Here is an 18,458-nt window from a genome sequence, read left to right on the forward strand (position 1 = left end):
CTTTTTAGTCCTTGGATCTAGACACACATAAAGCTCATCCTGTCAGTTGGCTTTTTAGTTAAATGATACACTAAATGATATTGAAATCAAGTTGTCTGTCTCTGTCTATTGTCCAGATTATGAACTCCAACACTGCGTTCCACTATTTGGAAGCAGAGCCCTTTTTTTTGACACAGAAACTCTCAATTGTTAGGAAAAATGAAGTCATAAAATTCACTTATAAGTGGATGGATATGGCGAGTATCATGCTGAGTGAAATGAGTAAGAAGGAGAGGGACAGATATAGAATGACAGCATTCATTTTCTGATATTAAAAACAAAAAAGTATGAGACTAATATCCAAGGCCACTGAGGTGCCAGGAGAACCAGTCAATGGTTGGAAGCTTGCCACAAGCATGTTTGGGGACCGAAAGGCAGTTAAGGTAGAGAAGGGACCTGTATGACAATCAGAGTTGGAAATTATAATTTTGCATAGGAACTATGTATTGAAAGTTGGTCAAGGGATATATCTAATAATAACTTTTCAGTATCTTCTATTGAAAACCATAAGTCCAAAAGGAAAGAGAGGAGAGAGAGAGAGAGAGAGAGAGAGAGAGACAGAGAGACAGAGAGACAGAGAGACAGAGAGAGACAGAGAGACAGAGAGACAGAGAGGGAGAGAGGGGAGAGAGAGAGAGAGAGAGAGAGCCTCCAATAGAGGCAGGGAGCTTGTGACAGGAGGGAAAGGGAAACTCAGGACATTGATAGTGGAAATTGAACACTGGTAAAGGGATAGGTTGGAACATTGTGTGACTGATACCCAATCATGAACAACTTTGTAACTGTGAATCCCAGTGATTCAATTTTTAAAAAATTAAATTTAAAAAAGAAGAAATACTCTTTATGGCTCTTTCTTGATGGCTTTTTGAACTACATAATCTACAATCATGGCACAAAGCACCATGCTGAGTCATGGCTCATAGACGTCTAGCCTAAGAACTTGGAGTCATGAATATGGTAGCATTACCCTGCATGAGCTATTCAATGGGTACCTCATATTTAATTTATTGCACGAGAGCCATAGAAGTTGTTGTTGGAGGTGGTGGTTGGGACACATCTTAAAGCTCGAATTCTAAGAACAAAGATATAATGGTATATTTATATGTATGAAAGAATCCACAGTTTTTGTTTCATATCTTATTCTCATAAATCATGCACTGCATTACAAAAATCACATTTTATGTTTCCATTTCCAACATGGTCAAAGTAAAGAAAACTTAGAATAAAAAATACTAAGAAAATATTCAGTCATATGTAATGCCTTCCCTTTTCATATCTCAGAGATATAAACATTTTTAAGCAGCTTACATGTTTTTCTAGAGGCAAAAAATATATAATCTGTAAATCACAATTCTGTAAAAATCTCTAATGTATACTCTGTTTCAAACCATCTTTTAAAACGTAACTGAGGAAACATTGTATTTATATAGCCATTAAATTAAATGCAAAGATCCAATTAGCCAAAAGGAATCACCACAGAAGCCTTGTCCTCGTTATCCCAGACGATCGCAAATAAATATCTTCCATGCAACAGAGGAGCTGCTGCATATGGACCAGCTGGTGCCTGAAAATATCAGCAATAGAAAGTGGTTCTGTCTGCCAGAACGGATTTTGAGGAGGGTGTTTTTCTCCTTCAGACAGTAGAAATGGCCTCTGCCATTCCAAAGGACGCCATCCACACGGGCATCAAGACTTGGGTCAATGAAAAATAATCACACCCGCACTGAGCAGACCAAGTTTGATCCTTTCTCTGAAAAGTTCAGAAACTGAACTGAGAAACAAGAGGGGCAAAGCATGCTGGGATATGTCTGCCCCTATCACCTTCAAATCAGATGACAATGGATTTTGTGCCACGAACTTGGTGAGGCAGGTAGAAATGCAAGTTTGTGTTTTCTGCCATGAAGTTACCTTATGCCATGGAAAATTATCCCATTCAATAGTCTTAGGAGAGAAACCCGAACTTTTTCTACAAACCATTTTAACACACAGGTACGAGAGGGAAGGGGAGGGCTGTGTAACTATGTGGAAAATAGCACTCAGCCTGCCCTGGCCCCTGACTCTGCAGAGAGGCTGCTTCCGTGCCCACACATTTAAATGTCTGTTGGCATCTTCTTGCATCTGGGCCAATAGAAGTATTACTTTCTACTTCTTTTAAGCACTATTGCTATTAAAGGGAAATTGAGGAACTTAATTTTAGTGGAGACTATTATACTATCACATGTTTCAATATTTTATGAGAACATTTGAATATTTTACCAGTTTGGCAAGATAATTCATAAGATGACTTCTCAAGCCTATGTTTTATGGCTTTCTTTTCTCAGGCCCATGTTCTGCCTTGAACACTTAGCTCACTTGCTTGTCTTCCTGAACATGGACTTTGCTGGCTTGCTTGCTCTTTCAAGCTCGTGTTCTCTTAAGAGCATATATTCGTTTCTCTGGCCTCCCCTCACATCATTCTAAGGAAGTTTTAATCAGTCAAAATATCTCAGTTAACAAAAAATTGAAATAAAGTATATTATATGTGGAAATCTAAAAGGAAAATAGTATGAATATGGCCCAGATGGAAGTGCTATGTGAAGACTCATTGTGAAATATGAAAAATATGTTCAAATATGAGAATATAAGCAGCTATTTCCTCTTCAGCAATGTCTGATTATTCCCCTTCCCTGCAAGAAACTGACCACAGCAGACATCCGAAACCAGAAAACAGAAGCATGGGGTCACTGGATCTACCCACCTTTGCACACCTACACATATGTGCTCATCAGTTCTAGAACATGAGGAAAGACCTAGGAAAGGCCAATTCTGTAACCCTAGAGTATTTGAGTTCTCCTCTAACTCAAAAAGAGAATAATCTCATAAATGCCTTAGTACTTCAGACTGCAGCATGCTTTTGCTCTACTTTGCTAATGTTTCAATATTGGATGGAATAATTCTCTCCATTTGAGGTGGAATCAGGTTGAAATTGATTAGTCATGTGGGGAGAGGAACAGTTTGTTCCCAGAAAGGTTTGAATTATTAAAAGAGCAAAAAATAAAAGTGATTACATTTTTGAGTCATTTCTAACCAGTTGCTGATCTGCAACTTAATATTTTTATTTATTTGTATTTTCCTTCTTCATTTGTTGTTGGGGGGGAGGTTCTTGGACCACATCCACGAGTGCTCAGCACTTACTCCTGACCTGTGGTCAAGGATCACTCCTGGCAGAGTTTAGGAAACCATATGTGGTGCTGGGAATTGAAGGAAGATGCCCATATGCAAGGGAAGTAACCAGTCTGTTGTACTTTATTTCCTGTCCTCTTTAAGTGTTCATTTTAAGTATTTTAAATAAACATAAACAGGGATAATACCCACATGTGAAGCATACGTTCTACTACTGTGCCACATACTGAGTCTCTAACACACACACACACACACACTCACACACACATATGGTTTTTTAGTCATGCTCAGCAGTGCTCATGGCTTACTCTTGGCTCTTCAGTCAGAGTTAACTCTTGGCAGAATTCGGGAAGACCAAAGAGGATGCAGAGGCAAGCCAGGGTGGCCATATACAAGGCAAATGCCCTACCCACTGAACTATCTCTACAACCCCCTGTATCATATATATTTAAAACAAAGCATTGTTGAATTTCCGGGTGTCTTTTATATGATTCTTGGTGCCTGGTGCATAATAGCAGATTGACAAATGTTTGATGAATGAATTAGTATAAGTTGCAATATACATGCAGTTCTCGGTCTGGCTAGGGGACCATGTTATGAAGCACAATGATCCTCTATCGTATTAGGCAAATGAATACTGCACCCTTAGGGAGGCCTGACTTGGGTGGAGGACTTGAGAGTGACCGCCTCCGTGTTCTGACATAGTGCGTGACCAAGGGGTTGTTTTAGAGAGGTTTCTTTTCTTGGAATAGCTGAGAATCAATCAAGGAAGTAGTCTGGATTTGGACTCTCCATCAGGGAGCCCTCATTGTGAAGTCTTCACTGTCTCCAGAGGAGTAAAGAAGAATGACTAGAGAAAGCTTCTCCCCTATGAAAAATTCAAACCAAGCTGAGTGAAGCATGACTTAGCAAACTCGCAAAGTGCTTATGCATTTTTAACAGAGGCAACTGCCATCTACCCGTCCTTCAAATTCTCCACCTGCTAATGGTTGTGAGTGCAACGCTCATCACTTAGAGCAACAGCTGGGAACGCTGCTTCCCCCTCTCTGCTCTGTCAATGATGTAGGAGCCTGCCAGTCTGTGAGCTGGGTGGCCAGATTTAATTTACTGAGGTTGCGGAAAGACTTTCTGGGTATCCCAGTTGAAAAGTCAATAATGTTCAAATTGATGTTTTTATAATTCTGCTAACCTTGGAAAAGATACTGCACAGTGGCAATGAGGAACAGGCGGATGATGCAAGCTTCTGAGAAAAATAAATGCATCTTCAGGCTGACAATCATGGCTTGCCTGTGATTCCCCTTTTTCACCGTGACATTTGGCCTTGGATGGACTCCGCAGAGGTTTCTCATTAAGAGATGGCAAGTTTGGGCACGAGGAGAATTAAACCGCTTACACATCTGTCAGGACCAGTCAAGAAAAAGAGACACTCTACCTTTTATCTTAACGAGAAAAATTTAATATAAGAAATTGGCTAAACATACTGGAGGAATGAACATGCAAAACGGTGACCCTGAATGGAGAAAGATAGTGACTGCAAGATGCGGCTAACAACCCTCTGGCTGGGGGAGACAATGAAGGGAGAAGGTTATTAGAGCTTAGAACTTTCCAACAGACATCCTGTGGCGGTCGGGCGCAGGCCTCTGATCTAGTTCTGGGCATTGCAAGGGAAAACAGGCGGAAACCGGGAACAGACCAAATGCTCCTGGGACAAGTAAAAGCTGGCTTGATGATAATAAATACTAAAAGAATGTGGTTTCCTCTAGCGCCGCCTATGGACAGGACCTAAGAAGAGGCCTGCTGACTTGGGAAGAGGGATGCAAAAGATAGACTGACACAGCTCTAGCTTGAGCTGCTGGGACGCATGCTTGAATGGAGAATTTAGAAAGAGGAACTTAAAGAAAAACATTTCTTAGTTCGGTTCCTGGCCACTGCCCTTTCTTACCCATTGGGATTTTGCATGTGTTCTTTCCTTTGCCGGCAACATTTACATCGATTCTCACCCGTTTAGTTCATTTTAGTCTTCAAGAGCTTCGGTTAAGCACCACTTCCAGGGGGGTTATCTCCCTTCAACCCAATTTAAGTCATTCTTTACCTCAGCAGGTTTTGTCTACAACACCACAGTATGCACTTACGGGGACAGTATGTATTCCTGGATATGGCCATAGGCTTATTTATAGGTTTCTCATATTAGATGTAATGAGTTGATCCCTTATTTTGTTTTTCTCTTTTTTAAACTTTTATTTATTTATTTATTTTAATGAATCGCCGTGAGATACAGTTACAGACTTACGAACTTTTGTGATTATGTTTCAGTCATACAGTGATCGAGTACTCATCCCTCCACCAGTGCCCATTCTCCACCACCAATGTTCCCAGTATCTCTCCCGTGACACCTCCCATCCCACCACACCCCGCTTCCCCCACCCTCCTGCCTCCCACCTCTGTAAGAGGCACATTTCCTCTTACTCTTTCTCTCCCTTTGGGTGTTATGGTTTGTAATACAGGTACTAAGTGGCCGTCATGTTAGGTCCATAGTCTCCTTCAGCACACATCTCCCATCCCGCGCGAGTCCTCCAACTATCATTTACTCAGTGGTCCCTTCTCTATCCCAACTGCCTTCTCCCCCAGAGAAGACCAGCGGCTTCCAAGTCACAGGGAGATCCTCCTGGCCCTTTTCTATACTATCCTTAGGTGTTTGTCTCCTATTATGTTACAGCACAGCGTTAGGGCGTTCGCCTTTCACGTGGCCAACCCGTGTTCGATTCCTCTGCCCTTCTCAGAGAGCCCGGCAAGCTACCGAGAGTATCGCGCTCGCACGGCCGAGCCTGGCAAGCTACCCGTGGCGTATTGGATATGCCAAAAATAGTAACAATAAGTCTCACAATGAGGATGTTACTGGTGCCCGCTCAAACAAATTGATGAGCAACAGGATGATTGTGATACTGTGACTGATGAAGTTTGCATTTAAGTGGATGGACACGGAGAGTATCATGCTAAATTGATCCCTTCTTTACTCTAATGAATGCCCCAGGAACATTCAGGCCAGGGTTCCTCGGCATATCACAGATGGCCTACATAATAAATGAATGGGTGAAAATATTTGTAGAAAGTAATTTATGACATAGAGAGTGTGAGAGATACAGCAAGGCTTTAACCCTATCAACCTTCCCAGTCCCCCAAGGAATGAAAATTCTAGCATGTAAATGTCATTATACTGGAAAACACTGATTTAATATGCATATGACTAAAACATGCTGAATGGAAGTGATAAGAACAAAATTTGTAGGAATATCCAGAATTGGAAGGCTGTGTATAAATATATGTATACAATATATTAACACATATATTTATTAGTATATAAAAATCCCTTTCAATGATGGTACATGGAATTACTTAATGCTATTATGCAAGGCTACTTCAAGTTTTAAAACTATAAAAATGTATTGAAGTAAAAATTATACAACCTGACGTAAAAATTTACTTCTCTAACTATTTAGCCCATGGGGCACTTTTCCTATAATTTTCCAATTTGATGGTACTCAGATACGTCCTTCTTCCTCAGATTTTTTGCATGTGGGATTTCTCACTAAATTAAGCAATTTAATAATTTGCATAAAGCAAGAAATACTAAATTTTGACTTCCTGACCTATTGCTTTTCTCTTCAAGTGGTGCTTGAACACTTTGCTTGGTGGTTTTTTTTTTTTTTTTTTTTTTCTTTCTACAAGATGTCCTTCTCTGAGCCATCATTTTCAGGTAAGTTCATACTTGGCTAACACTTCCCCCCAAATCCTTATTTGTCTAATAAGAACAGTTTGATTTCACTTCCTTTTCCTACCTAGTTCTTTTCAAGATGCTCACTTCCATTTTCATTTTTATTCTCTTGTTATAAAGAAGCTCCTCAAAACAACAAGAGTTCTAACTTCTCTTAATAAATAATTATTGGATCATTTTGTCTCTTAAAATAAAATATATAAAATTATAAAGTTTGTTTGATCTCCCCCACCCCAATTCCAGTAAAAACACCCTTCTTTCTCTGGGTTGGGCTTGTATTTTTTGGGAGGGGTTTCTTGTTTGGTTGCTTTGGGTTTTGTTTATGGACCATACTCAATGGTGGTGATGACTTACTCCTGTTTTGCTCTCAGGGATCACACTTGGTGGTGTTAGGGAGACTATATGCAGAGCCAGGCATCAAATCCAGTTCAACTGGGTGTAAGTCAATCCCCCTGCTAGTGGTACTATCTCTCCACTCTCCCCACCCGACTTTTTCATTAGGAAACTGCCACTTCCTTATTCTAAATTCTCCATAGGGATTGTCAACCAGGGGCCGATGCATAACAGCAAAAGGAAACACAGTAACCAGTATTTGAAGTGTTTATTTTCACACTTAGTGAATGAAGCAGGCAGAGGTGTGTGTCCTGAGCTGAGTTCTCACTTGTAAAGACTGTTGGAGTGGAATTAAGGGTATATATGTTCCAAAATAGAAGAATATGATTATAATGATCATCTGAGCTAACATATGGAGAGGGCGTTCATGCAGAAAGATGCAAAGTAACAAAGAAAATAAAGTAATAGTTTAGAGAGAGAGCCCTGTAGATAGTAGATCCTATTCCTGGGTTTATAATTTTAATATTTCAAGAAATTCTCCTTTCCCTTAATTTAGTGAGGATAATATTTTAAATTTATAGTAACTACATTAAATTCATATAAATACTATATCTGTCTAATTTACCTGCTGTCTTTGGAGCTCTATGAAATTCTCCTACTAAACTTGTCCTGATAGGTGACAACACTATCACTTCTCTTGGCTACTTTAAAGATGACTTGTTTCTTTTCTGAAATAGTAGCCTCTTTGTTACTTGTCCAAACAAATGTGACTAATACTAATTAGGGACACCAAAAGGCTCTCTTGCCACCTGTTTCACATAATTATTCCAACAGCAAATAGGGTAATAGCTCCAAAATCAGAAATTCAGTAAAATAATAATACATGTAATTTATTAAGGACCTCATCTGTGTCTGTTTTTGTGCTCAGCATGTTATATCATTTAATTTTCACAACAATCCTATTAGGTGGGAGTTGTTATTCTTCTCTTTTTATGGAAGAGGAAAGTGTACTTCAAAGAGGTTAATTATCTGATCCAAAGTCACAAAGTTGACAAGTGACAAATTATATAGTCAAATCCAGACCTCTCTTAACATAAAGTCTCTCTCCTGTTTGGCAAACACATTACTCAACATGATGAGAATTTTACACTAGTGATATTAAAACATACTAGGAGCCTCATATGAGTTTTATGCATGGAATTCATAGTTATTCCAGTCCATCAATAACTTTCACAAGTCATCAACTCATTGGACAACTTTAAAACTCAGGTGTTCACAGATATTTTATTTTGTATATGTTATTGTTTTTATGTGTGTATAAATCTATATATCCATACATTCTTATAACTTATTACTACTGTTCTTCCTAAAATGTGTGGGATGTCACGTCCCTCAGCTATCTTCAGTTTTATGGGAGCTGCTCCGGTATCTATAGTGTGTTTAGTGTATATTGAATTATCAAAGGAAAAATCACATTTTCTAGTCAGCTAATATTTGTGAATTCTGTCTAATGAACATTCAACAACCAATCAATACATGATAGCTCCTCAAAGAAGGGAGAGTGAAAACATAATTTCTCTTCTTCCTTCCTTCCTTCCTTCCTTCCTTCCTTCCTTCCTTCCTTCCTTCCTTCCTTCCTTCCTTCTCTCTATTTTTTTCTTTCTTTTCTTCTTTATTTCTTCTTTCTTTCTCCCTTTATTTCTTCTTTCTTTCTTTATCTTTCTTCTTTCTTTCTTTCTTTCTTTCTTTCTTTCTTTCTTTCTCTTTCTTTCTCTCTTTCTTTCTTTCTCTCTTTCTCTCTTTCTTTCTCTTTCTTTTTCTTTCTTTCTTTCTTTCTTTCTTTCTTTCTTTCTTTCTTTCTTTCTTTCTTTCTTTCTTTCTTTCTCTCTTTCTCTCTTTCTTTCTCTCTCTTTCTGTCTTTCTTTCTCTTTCTTTCTTTCTTTCTTTCTTTCTTTCTTTCTTTCTTTCTTTCTTTCTTTCTTTCTTTCTTTCTTTCTTTCTTTCTTTCTTTCTTTCTTTCTTTCCATATTTCTTACTTCAAACATAAACTTCTGTTGATTCTACAGTGGGGAGTAAGGCTACATAAACTCAAAGCACTCGTTTAAGATCTAGAGAACACTTTAGGTTTTATTAGAATTATAGATAAAAAAATTTGTCTTCAACCATTTGTACGTTATAAACTACTTTTAAAGGAGTTGGTGGGAGTCAGAAATAAAATTGGATGATGAGAACCATAGCTGATAGAAAACCAACTAGACATTCTGGTGATGGGCATAAAATATATGAGATGATAATCTCAGTAATATTATAAGCATGATACCGCAACAAGAATTTATATAAAAACAGCAACAATAAAGTGTGAGACAACAGTCGTAGTAAAACAAGAGGACGTGAGGGGAAAGAAGGAGCAGAAAGTGCTGGGACGGGAGGAAGGGATGAAAAGAAAAGCAATCACGGTCATGCTAGTGAATCTCCCTATGGCCAGACCAGACAGAATGGCAGGTACGTGGCCTGCAAAGGACCTTAGAGGCCCCTGTTTTACAACGAGAAGAAGAAAGGTGACCATTACTCTGGCCCTGGAGTCCCATCTGAGACCATGTCAGGGTTACAAGTTGGACCAAAGACAGATATGTACAAAGTCATTTTTGGCCAAAGGCCAATAAATGAAACTCAAACAAATAGAATTTCACGTTTAAAATTATTCAAACTTTTGGGATGGGGAACAGCTTCTGTGGAAAAGTCTGTTATAGAGTAGATAGAAGATAGACGGGCTGGAGCGATAGCACAGCGGTAGGGCGTTCGCCTTTCATGCGGCTGTCCCCCGTGTTCGATTCCTCCGCCCCTCTCGGAGAGCCTGGCAAGCTACCGAGAGTATCTCGCTTGCACGGCAGAGCCTGGCAAGCTAGCCGTGCATTGGATAAGCCAAAAACAGTAACAATAAGTCTCAGAATGAGAAACGTTACTGGTGCCCACTCAAGCAAATTGATGAGCAATGGGATGATAGTGATTGATTGATTTCAGAAGATAGAAGTTTGGGAAAGATTCCTTTTAAATAGCATATGAATGGCTGAAAGAGGAAGAAGGGATTGGAGAGAAAATGAGTGACTACTTGATGATGTCACATGCAGGGTCGGGCACTTGACCTATATTATCTCATTAACTTTTAACCATTAGAATATTCAGAAGAATTGCAATGTCAAATTCTACCTAGTACTTTAAGGGATGCTCAAGAGGACCAAACTTCACCAGAAATCAACAGACTGAGCTTCCATCATAGAGACTTATTCATAACCGATAAATTGAAAGCCTTACTTTAAATTGCCTATAGTTGTAGTAGAAGTGTCAGTGTGACATCTCAGTGTGAATCAGTTTATCACAGTCCTTGTGCCTGACAGAAGCCTGGGAACTCACATTAGTGAGCAGTGCCTGAAAAATGGAACGAATGAACTATGAACACCAATCGTGTTTCACATGTGAACTTCCCCGTTTTTAAAACAGTATTTAATGCTGACAATAGCACTCTAAGACAGGCTTTCCCTATGTTGGCACTATTAATACTTGAGCTAAATAATTGCTTGGGTCCTACCCTGTGCATTTTTGGGTGTGTAGTTTTCCTTGCCCATACAATTTGCCAGGAATATGACTGCTATTTGGTCTAGAAAAGCCTAAATGTCTCAGATATTAACAAATTTCCCTTGAAAGGCAACATCACCCCACGTTGTGAAACACTGGTCGAAGGTGAATGTGATTCCTATGTTTTTGATAATGCATTTCATAAAATTTAACTAATTTTTCACAAATCACCATGCCAGTAAAAGGTGAGACTAGGATTTTAATTTTCAGTATTTCTAACTCCAAGACTAATGCCTATTCAACATGAATCTACTGTGAAACATCACCATATTGAAACAAATTTATTGGGCAGAAATCCAACTATTCCATTTTCAATCATTCTAAAAGCGGTTGAGTGAAAGGAGATGAAGGAAACTTAGTTGCCCTTTCTGCTTTTCATAAACAGAAAGAATAACTTGTTTTCACAAGGCTGCTTTCAGATCAAACTGGAATAGAAATGTTTACAGAATTTAGCACCTCTGTCTGCACATGTGCCTCTACCAAATGGCCACTGATTAATTACTGTCATTTTCATTAGAATTTCAGAATGGGACACAGTGGTTCTAATAAAGATCCCCTCCACCAACACACACACACACAAACACACACACACATACATACACACATCATGGCGACATCAAATCCTGTAGAAAAATCACTGTCACTGTCACTGTCATCCCTTTACTCATCGATTTGCTCGAGTGGCACAAGTAATGTCTCCACTGCGAGACTTGTAGCTACTGTTTTTGGCATATTGAATACAACACGTGTAGCTTGCCAGGCTCTGCCATGTAGGTGGGATACTGTCGGTAGCTTGCCGGACTCTCCAAGAAGGATGGAGGAATCAAACCCGGGTCAGCCACATGCAAGGCAAATGCCCTACCCCCTGTGCTATCGCTCCAGCCCTATGTTTTAAATTACATTTAAAAATGCATTCCAATATCTAAATGTATTCCCAGTACAATTAAAAAAATTGTCCCAATCCAAGTTCCAATTCAAGCTACAGTCAAGCTCCCTACAGGAAAGTTAACTGTCTGGGGCTGGAGACATAGTGCAAGGGTGGTACGAGGATGGTACAGAGCACAAGGATGAAGGTGCGTTTCTTTCATGTAACCAACCCAGTTTGATCCCAGCCACCACCTGGTTCTCTGAGCATCACTGGGGTGGCTAGCACCACAGGGCCCTCACAGAATCACTGGCCAAGAATCCCATGTTCCTGCTGTCCCCAACCCTGCCCTCAGCTGCTAGGAACCCCACTTGGGATACACTGCCAGCCCCCAAATAAAATTTTCGGGAATCTGTCACTGTCACTGTCATCCCATTGCTCATCGACTTGCTCACGCGGGCACCAGTAATGTCTCCATTGTGAGGCTTGTTGTTACTGTTCTTGGCATATTGAATTCGACACGGGGAGCTTGCCAGACTGCCACGTGGGCGAGATACTCTCGGTAGCTTGTCGGGATCTCCGAGAGGGACAGAGGAATCGAACTCGGGTCAGCTGCGTGCAAAGCAGAATGCCCTACCCGCTCCAGCCCATTGGGAATCTAGGTCCTCAAAAGAGTCACTGGGTATTTAAAATTTATTTGAATTAACTAATCAATGTGAAGAGATCAGCTCCTTAATCCCACTTGCCGTATCACAAATGCTCAAGAAATTCATGATGTGCCTGGCCGTTATCATAGGTAGGGGAGATGGAAGACTTTGTCATTCTGTTGGCTAGAGCTGCCCTAAAAAAGGGAATGGCGAAAAAGTCAGTAGCTCCCTGAGGGCTGAGGACCGCCGAGGGCCAGAGCAATAGTACAGGGGTTAGGGCATTTGCCTGGCATGTGCGTGAGGCTGGGCTGGGTTTGAATCCTGCTATCCCATATGGTCCCCAGAGCACTGCCATGAGTAATTCCTGAGGGCACAGCCAGGTGTGACCCAAAAAGAGTGTCCCCACCAAAAAATTAAATAATGATAATTAAATAAATTATTTACTTAATTCTGTGAAAAATAACAAACAAAATTGAATGTTTAATACCATTTATAAGATTTTTCTATACTTTGCTTAGAGGATCTCACTTGATATTCACATTGTCTAGAGGATGTAGGTTATGTTCTGATTATATTCACAGAGAGTAAGCAGAGGCAGGAAAGTTAAGCAACAACACTGTCAGAGTTGGTAGGGGTGGAAGTATATCAGAGATGAGTTATCATGCTGACTTGGACAGTCTGGCACCTGAATTTTTATAGTGAGTCAGGCTTTAGTTCAGAGGTTTAGAGGTTGGACTGTGGAGAAAAGAATCTGCAAGACAGCCTAGTTCTGCTAATGATTTGTAATTTCTTCACCTGAAGATCTTGTGAAAAAACTGTACTTCACTGATAGGGAAGTGAGGATTAAGTAGCTGTCCACAAAATAATCACAATGCCAGGGATATATTCAATGTACATTGAACAATGACTTTTTCAAAAAGTAACTGGTTATTTCATACCCATATTTGTAGTGATGATATTAATCATGGTTGTGAAATATTTAACAGATATTTTCAGCAAAAATTACCAAGTAAGCAATTTTTTTGTTCTTAAAATAGATACTCAAACTAAAGCATATTTTCACTACTACCCAGTACCTCCACATTCTATTTTTATCATGGACTATCCTTGAAAAGTATAATCCATCATTACTGTCATAGCTAATTTACTTAAAATAACTCTCAAGCAATTTAAAAGAGATATTAAATAAGGAATAAAAGCAAAGATCTACTCTCAAAACAAATTAGTAATATTTATAGACCAGAAGAGGTATATAGCATCCATCCTGGGATAACCATGGTAAAGTTTTATTGAGAGATAGATGAGTTCTCCATCACTTGGTCTCTGACTACCCAATATGTTCTCTGTTTTACATATTAGAGTTTTAGTAACATGATCTTTATGATTAAGACTTGGAAAATAGGTGGCAAAGGAGTTTTATAAAAAGAATTTGAAAAGAATATTATAAAATAAAGATTCTTTTTTTATTAGTATTTATGTATTTATGCAGTCTTTCCAACACTGTTTCCAAAATATTATTTTTTTCTTATTCTTGACTCCCTTTTCTGTCATATATGTAATGGTTTATTTCTGAGTTCTTCACACTATCATGCTGGTTTATGTGTATATTTCCATGCCAATGTAAGAGTGTTTTTATTTCTAATGCTTTGTTATATAATTTGAAAACAAGAAGTGTGACATGTCAAAGTTTTCTTTCTCAAGGTGACTTTAGCTATGCATTTATTTTGTGGTTCCATAGAAATATTAGGATTTTTCTCCCCATTTCTATTAAAAATTAATTAAATTTTGATAGTATCTACGTTGAGTCAAAATTGATAAAATTTTGATAAGAATTTCATTAATTCAAAATGGACTAAAGATATTAATGTAAGATACCAAATTGCAAGCTTCTACAAAAAGTTATATAGGAAAATCTCATTGACAATTCATATTGAAATCAATTTTTTATTTATGAAATCAAAATCACAAGCAAGAAAAACCAAAAGGGAAACAACAAAAACAAAAATTCCTTGAGTGAGTCTAAGCCAAACTAAAAAGCTTCTGTACCTCAAAAGAAATAATATATTCACTTGTATCACTTGTCATCCCATTGATCTTTGATTTGCTCAGCAGACGCCAGTAACGTCTCCATTCGTCCCTGTCATGTGCCAGTGTAGCCCAATGGTATCTGCTGGTTCCACGAACACAAAGAGCCTCAAACCATTCGTTTAGGGTTTGGATGAAGAAGTTTGACCATCTTGTAGGTGGGTCGCCATGCTGTCTTTTGAATTCCCGTGGAATCCAGTTGGTAACAGCCCTAGTCCAGCGGTCATCTCAAAATCGCACTATGTGTCCGGCCCATCTGATTTTCAAAGTCATAGCAAACGAGACAGCATCCCTGATTCTTGATCATCGATGGAGGTCAGAAATCCATATTCCTTCTCTCACTTCAGTGAAATGTGATATTCCAACCATAGCTTTTTTGATTCCTCTTTGGGATACCCGAACAGTGTACTCGTCCTGTTTTCATAGGACCCAGGTCTCTGAGGTGTATGTTAGTACAGGAAGAACAGTGGCATCAAAATGATGTGCCTGGAGACAGAGGTTCTTCGTCCTCTTAATAACTTTCTCAATGCTCTTGAAAGCGTTCCATGCTGCTCTCCTTGTCCTGTGCAGTTCTGGTGCCAAGTTGTTCTTCGTGTTGAAATCTCAACCCAGTAACACATAGCTGCTGCATTGGGAGATGTTTGTTCCATTGAGAGCAAATGGAATGTCAGGGACTAGTTCATTTTTCATGAACATTGTCAGTGAGATATAGCTGCATTCCACCTTTCCACACTCGAGGTCGAAGTCAGCCAGCATTTGTGTCGCTTGGCTAATGTTTGTGTTATGAGAACAATGTCATCAGCGAAGTGGAGGTGGTGTAGTTGCCGACTATCTACCTTCACTCCCATTTTTTCCCATTCCAGTCATTGCATGACGTTCTCGAGGGTGGCACTGAAGAGTTTCGGTGAAATGGTATCACCCTGCCGAACCTCTATCTTTACATTGATGATTACTTCCTTATAGAATGGTGAGATCCTGGTAGGAATCCGTAATACAGCTCACAGAGGATCCTGATGTATTGAGTTTGAACGCCCTGTTTGGCTAGGGCTTTGATGATTGCTTCAGGCTAAAAAGAATCAAAGGCCTTCTTTAAGTTGATGAACATTAGACAGAGTGGCATCTTGAACTCTGACAAAAATCCAATGAGCTTAGTCACCATATGGATATGATTGATTGTGCTGAACCCTTTTCGGAACCTGGATTGCTAGCATGATTGTCCTTCATCTAGTGTTCTGCCTATTCTATTCAGGATGACTCGAGTGAATAACTTGTAGACGACGAACAACTGGCAGATTGGGCAATAGTTGCTGATGTTGTGGATGTCTCCTTTCTTGTACAACAGAATGATTTTCCATTGGGATGGAACCTAGTATTCAGACAGGTAGCGTATGAAGAAGTGGGCCAGTGCATTGATGAGTAATGGTGGCAGATTCTTCAGGTGATAGGGTCTGACCTTGATGAACCGGGTGCTATACATGTCTTTACTGATGAAATGGCATGTTTGATTTCAAAGGGGATGACGTTGGGAACGATATATCCATCCTGTGGAATTTGGTGTGTGGGCAGGTGGATGTGGCTGTCAAAGAGATCCAAGTAGAAGTTGTGAATAATTCTCTCCATTGTTCTTCTGGAAGATGTGATAGATACATCAGAATGTTGGGGGGCAGTCATCTTGGTCATATAGTTGGTGAAGGACAGGCGAGCATGGTGAATACTTTTCCCTGCCTCTGCCACATCAGCCAACACTGCTGCTCTTCTATCTTTGAGGTCTTCCTTTATCACTTCTCTACACAGCTTTGCGAGCTTGGACATTAGCTTATCATTACCCGAGGCTCATGCCAAACCACATTGACGAATGAGCTCGAGAGTTTCCGTAGACAGGCATCTGTTTGTGGCTTTCCCACTCTCAGCATTCCTTGCACAGTCATGGAGGTGTTGAACCACTCGATCATATTTCTCATCGATGTTGACAATGATGGCATCTTCCCATGTTGCCACACTAGTGCCAAAGAGCACCCAGTTGGTGGTCATTCTGGGAGTTCTCATCTTAAACTTAAACTTTGCAGTCCTTTCTCCCTGCTCTGTGAAATAGAATTTTGCACTAGGGCCATGGTGATCTGATCCCGTTTGGAATTTTGGGACAACAGCAACATCAGTCAGGCAAAGCTGTCGATTGAATATGATGTGGTCAATTGTGTTGTGGAACTGTCTACCGGGAGACTCCCATGTTCAAGGTTTAGATTCGGCCTTCTGGAACTGTGAGTTACCATGGATGGTCTTGGTTAACATGATGAACTCAGACAGTCTCTCACCCCGTTCATTCCATTCTAAGCCATGGGTCCCTATGTGGAGTTCTTTGGGCGGCCTTCTCGGTTCTATCTTGGCATTAAAATCACAAACAATGATCTTGTATAAAGTGTGGTTTTCTCTATAGAACTTCTCCAGGTCCATGTAGAACTTCTCAATTTCTTCTTCATCATAGTTGGATATTGGTGCATAGATGACGAAGATAGAAACTGCCGGCAGTGAGCCACATCTATTCAAGTGTAGTCGTCCAATTCGGGTTGTTAGGCATTTGAATGAATCAATGTTCATGGCCAAGTTCGTGTTGACAAGGACACTGATGCCACTGATGCCTCTATTGTCACATGTTCCGAGGAACAGTTCTTCTCCAGTGTCAAAAATGGTGTGATGTGATCGATGCCTTCACATTTCAGTCAGACCAGTGATGTTGTACTTGATCTTGCACCATCAGATCCCTGATGGATGCTTTTGATGCCAGCGTACATGCTTTGAAAGTACAGTCATTTTAATCCTTCTTTGTTTTGGCAGTCTAGTTCATCCCTGAGATTTTATCAGTTTCTCCTTGCTCATCCTTCTTAACGCTGCCATATTGGGGCTCTTTCAGTGTCAGGCGAATGAGGACTATTGTTGTTACTATTTTTGGCATATCTAATATGCCATGGGTAGCTTTCTAGACTCTTCTATGCAGGTGGGGTACTTTTGGCAGTTTGTTGGGTTCTCAGAGAAGGATGAAGGCTTTTAAGGCAGCCTATAATTGCCCTTACAGGTGTTCCTATGGTTCACACTATATTTGAACCCCATCAAATATGGTGTGGTAATTATGGAAAATGGGTATTAAGTGTCTTATGAAATTACCACACGATCTGGAAAGCAGCCTGGAGTAAGACTGTAGCTGGGTAGTGGAGGTAGTAGAGGTATTTATCTGGTGCCAGTAGGGTGGGTCATCTGGGTGTGATCCCTGGGGAACCAGAGTTTGGGGGAGGCAGACAGAGGATCTCTTTTTCCAGGTCACATTGAGCCTGGAGTCCAAGGTCACAAAGTTCTGCTTTACCTGGTTCTGTGAGGTTTCACTCATGCATGAGGTTCAGCCCGAGTGTCCGGAAAGTGGTCTGGAGTGTGGTGGTGGCTGGGTAGAGGAGTGATAATAAGTACCATATTTTCAAAATTAAAAAGTGACCTATATATTGAGAGAACAGAATTTTATGTCATATATAATCGAGGATTAACATAGTATATATAAAAATTATATAAGCCACTAAAAAATATGATTTCAAAAAGGAAAAGGAACTGAATAGGCCTTTTCCCCAAAGAACACATACTGGCCAAAGGATCCATAAGTGAGTAAAAAATTATCAGTAGTAAGTAATGAAGGACTGGAATAGATAATGAGTTAAATTTGGGAACTCTTATGAGTGCAGAATATCCAAACTGATAAGTTCTGATCTCAGTCTCTCTCCTGATAAATATTATTTGGAATTTTCATTTCCTCATACTTTTCCTTCTACTTTAATAAATACATATTTGTTTCCATAATTCTATATTACATAAACTCACCCAAGTAGTTATATTGAATATCATGGTACGAAAGAAAAACTCTCAACAAAATGGTTTTTACATT

General features: G+C 39.7%; 1 protein-coding gene across 2 annotated transcripts in view; it reads right to left on the bottom strand.

Annotated features, from left to right (window-relative positions):
• Window positions 1-18,458, bottom strand: part of KCTD16 (potassium channel tetramerization domain containing 16) — a 296,508-nt gene that overhangs the window by 12,772 nt on the left and 265,278 nt on the right. The gene's annotated exons all lie outside the window — the stretch shown is intronic.

This window comes from Sorex araneus, chromosome 6, assembly GCF_027595985.1.
Source record: "Sorex araneus isolate mSorAra2 chromosome 6, mSorAra2.pri, whole genome shotgun sequence".
NCBI lineage: Eukaryota > Metazoa > Chordata > Mammalia > Eulipotyphla > Soricidae > Sorex > Sorex araneus.